At 35.4% G+C, this 4408-nt stretch overlaps 1 non-coding gene across 1 annotated transcript; it reads right to left on the reverse strand.

The window, feature by feature from the left end:
- Positions 1 to 3969: 3969 nt before the first annotated feature.
- LOC112718679 (small nucleolar RNA R71) lies at positions 3970 to 4073 on the reverse strand. The gene has a single exon (XR_003161009.1). It is a non-coding gene; the product is annotated as a small nucleolar RNA R71 (small nucleolar RNA).
- Between the last annotated feature and the right edge of the window lie 335 nt (positions 4074 to 4408).

The raw sequence follows: 4408 nt of genomic DNA on the forward strand, positions 1-4408 counted from the left end.
TACTGGTTGCAGCGATAGCACAACTAGTGCGCGTGCGCTCCAATAAGAAATTGCAACCTGTGCGTACGCACACACCTGTGCGCACGCACACGTTATGGAGGCTAGTCTGTTGGGGGCGCTGGCACAGGTTGTATGAGTGAACAGACCTTGTAAATTTTGACACCTGTGCATACACACAATCCTGTGCGTACGCACACGTTTTAAAACTATCCAGAGCGTACGCGCGCACACCCCTGTGCGGCCGCATGATGAGCGGATAATTTATACGCTTTTTGGCATTGTTTTTAGGTAGTTTTTAGTAGGATCTAGCTACTTTTAGGGATGTTTTTATTGGTTTTTATGCAAAATTCACATTTCTAGACTTTACTATGAGTTTGTGTGTTTTTCTGTGATTTCAGGTATTTTCTGGCTGAAATTGAGGGACCTGAGCAAAAATCTGATAGGAGGCTGACAAAGGACTGCTGATGAAGTTGGATTCTGACCTCTCTGCCCTCGAAATGGATTTTCTGGAGTTACAAAACTCCAAATAGCGCTCTCTCAACGGCTTTGGAAATTAGACATCCAGGGCTTTCCAGCAATATATAATAGTCTATACTTTATTCGAGTTTAGATGACGCAAACTGGCATTCAACGCCAGTTCTATGCTGCATTCTGGAGTAAAACGCCAGAAACACGTCACAAACCAGAGTTAAACGCCAAACAGACGTTACAACTTGGCGTTTAACCACAAGAGAAGCCTCTTCATGTGTAAAGCTCAAGCTTAGCCCAAGCACACACCAAAGTGGGCCCCGAAAGTGGATTTCTGCACTTAGACTTATCTCTGTAAACCCTAGTAGCTGGTTTAGTATAAATAGAACTTTTTACTATTGTACTAGGGTCTAGTCTTTTGACCATTCGGTCTTTTGATCATTCAAGGGGGCTGGCCATTCGGCCATGCCTGGACCATCACTTATGTATTTTCAACGGTGGAGTTTCTACACACCATATATTAAGGTATGAAGCTCTACTGTACCTCGAGTATTAATGCAATTACTACTATTTTCTATTCTTATTCTTGTTCTAAGATATTCGTTGTACTTCAACATGATGAATGTGATGATCCATGACACTCATCATGGTTCTCACCTATGAACGCGTGATTGACAACCACTTCCATTCTACCTTAGAACGAGCGTGTATCTCTTGGATTCCTTAATCAGAATCTTCGTGGTATAAGCTAGAATTATTGGCGGTCATTCTTGAGAATCCGGAAAGTCTAAACCTTGTTTGTGGTATTCCGAGTAGGATTCAGGGATTGAATGAGTGTGACGAGCTTCAAACTCGCGAGTGTTGGGCGTAGTGACAAACGCAAAAGAATCAATGGATTCTATTCCAACATGATCGAGAACTGATAGATGATTAGCCGTGATGTGACAGAGCATTTAGACCATTTTCACTGAGAGAATGAGAAGTAGCCATTGACAACAGTGATACCCTACATACAGCTTGCCATGGAAAGGAGTATGACGGATTGGATGAAGGCAGTAGGAAAGCAGAGATTCAACAGGAACACATCATCTCTATGCACTTATCTGAAATTCCCACCAATGATTTACATAAGTATCTCTATCTCTATTTTATGCTTTACTTATCTTTATATTCGAAAACTATTATAACCATTTGAATCTGCCTAACTGAGATTTACAAGATGACCATAGCTTGCTTCATACCAATAATCTCCGTGGGATCGACCCTTACTCACGTAAGGTATTACTTGGACGACCCAGTGCACTTGCTGGTTAGTTGTGCGAAGTTGTGACAAAGTGTGATTCACGTTTGAGAGCTCCAAGTCTATTGGCACTATTGTTGATGATCACAATTTACGCGCACCAAGTTTTTTGGCGCCGTTGCCGGGGATTGTTCGAGTTTGGACAACTGACGGTTCATCTTGTTGCTCAGATTAGATAATTTTCTTTTCAAAAAGTTTTCAAAATTCTTTCAAAAAATTTTTCTTCTTTTTCTTTTTTCCAAAATAATTTTTGAAAAAAAATTTAAGAAAATTATAAAAACCAAAAATATTTTGTGTTTCTTGTTTGAGCCTAGTGTCAATTTTTAAGTTTGGTGTTAATTGCATGTTTTAAAAACTTTTGCATTTTTCAAAAATTTCATGCATGGTGTTCTTCATGATCATCAAGTTGTTCTTGACAAGTCTTCTTGTTTGATCTTCATATTTTCTTGTTTTGTGTCTTTTGTTGTTTTTCATATGCATTTTTGCATTCATAGTGTCTCAACATTGAAAATTTCTAAGTTTGGTGTCTTGCATGTTTTTCTTTTCTTGAAAATTTCTCAAAAATAAGTCTTGATGTTCATCTTGATCTTCATAATGTTCTTGGTGTTCATCTTGACATTCATAGTGTTCTTGCATGCATCATGTGTTTTGATTCATAATTTCATGTTGTGAGTCATATTTGTGTTTTTCTCTCTTATCATTAAAAATTCAAAAATAAAAATATCTTTTCCTTGATTCTCTCATAAAATTTGAAATCTTTGGGTTGACTTAGTCAAAAATTTTTTAAAATTAGTTGTTTCTTGTTAGTCAAGTCAAGATTTCAATTTAAAAAAAAATCTTATCTTTTCAAAATTTTTTCAAAATCAAATCTTTTCTTTTTACTTTTGTTATTTTCGAAAATTTTTAAATTGATTTTCAAAATCTTTTTCTTAATTTCATTTCAAAATTTTGAAAACTTTACTAACAATTAATGTGATTGATTCAAAAATTTGAAGTTTGTTACTTTCTTGTTAAGAAAGGTTCAATCTTTAAATTCTAGAATCATATCTTTTAGTTTCTTGTTTGTCAAGTAATCAATTTTAATTTTAAAAATCAAATCTTTTTAATTTCCTTTTCAAATATTTTTCAAAATAAATTTTCAATCATATCTTTTCGATCATATCTTTTCAAACATATCTTTTTCAAAATTAATTTCAAAATCTTTTCTAACTTCCTATCTTTTTAAAATTGATTTTCAAATCTTTTTCAACTAACTAATTGATTTTTTGTTTGTTTTACTATTTCTTATCTTTTTCAAAAACTACCTAACTACTTTTCTCTTTCTAATTTTCAAAAATCACCTCCCTCTTTTTCAAAATTCTTTTTAATTAACTAATTATTTCAAATTTTAATTTTAATTTTATTTCTTCTCTTAATTTTCGAAAATCACTAATTTTTTTTCAAAAACAATTTTCGAAATTCTCTCCCTCTCATCTTCTTCTATTTATTTACTCATTTACTAACACTTCTCTTCATCAAAAATTCGAACCCTCTCCTCTCTTCTGTGTTCGAATTTCTTTTCTTCTCTTTCTTCTATTTTCCTCTTTTTCTACTCACATAAAGGAATCTCTATACTGTGACATAGAGGATTCCTCTTCTCTCTTTGTTTTCTTCTCTTTCATATGAGCAGGAACAAAGAAAAAGGCATTCTTGTTGAAGCTTATCCTGAACCTGAAAGGACCTTGAAGAGGAAGCTAAGAGCAGCTAAAGCACAGTACTATGAAGAGGACCCAACTGAAGTTTTTGAATAGGAAAAGGAGATGGCAGCCGAAAATAATAACATCAATAATGCAAGAAAGATGCTTGGTGACTTTACTGCACCAAATTCCAAATTACATGGAAGAAGCATCTCAATCCCTGCCATTGGAGCAAACAACTTTGAGCTGAAGCCTCAGTTAGTTTTTTTGATGCAACAGAACTGCAAGTTTCATGGACTTCCATCCGAAGATCCTTTTCAGTTCTTAACTGAATTCTTGCAGATCTGTGATACTGTTAAGACCAATGGGGTTGATCCCGAGGTCTACAGGCTTATGCTTTTCCCTTTTGCTATAAGAGACAGAGCTATAATATGGTTGGACTCTCAACCTAAAGATAGCCTGAACTCTTGGGATAAGCTGGTCACAACCTTCTTGGCCAAGTTCTTTCCTCCTCAAAAGCTGAGTAAGATTAGAGTGGATGTTCAAACCTTTAAGCAAAAAGATGGTGAATCCCTCTATGAAGCTTGGGAAAGATACAAGCAGTTGACCAAAAAGTGTCATTCTGACATGCTTTCAGAATGGACCATCCTGGATATATTCTATGATGGTCTGTCTGAATTGTCTAAGATGTCATTGGACTATTCTGCAGGTGTATCTATTCACCTGAAAAAAATGCCTGCAAAAGCTCAGGAACTCATTGACATGGTTGCTAATAGCCAGTTCATGTACACTTCTGAAAGGAATCCTGTGAATAATAAGATGCCTCAGAGGAAGGGAGTTCTTGAAATTGATGCTCTGAATGCCATATTGACTCAGAACAAAATGTTGACTCAGCAAGTCAACATGATTTCTCAGAGTCTGAATGGATGGCAAAATGCATCCAACAGTACTAAAGAGGCATCTT

Source organism: Arachis hypogaea, chromosome 10 (genome assembly GCF_003086295.3).
Source record: "Arachis hypogaea cultivar Tifrunner chromosome 10, arahy.Tifrunner.gnm2.J5K5, whole genome shotgun sequence".
Classification (NCBI taxonomy): Eukaryota; Viridiplantae; Streptophyta; class Magnoliopsida; order Fabales; family Fabaceae; genus Arachis; species Arachis hypogaea.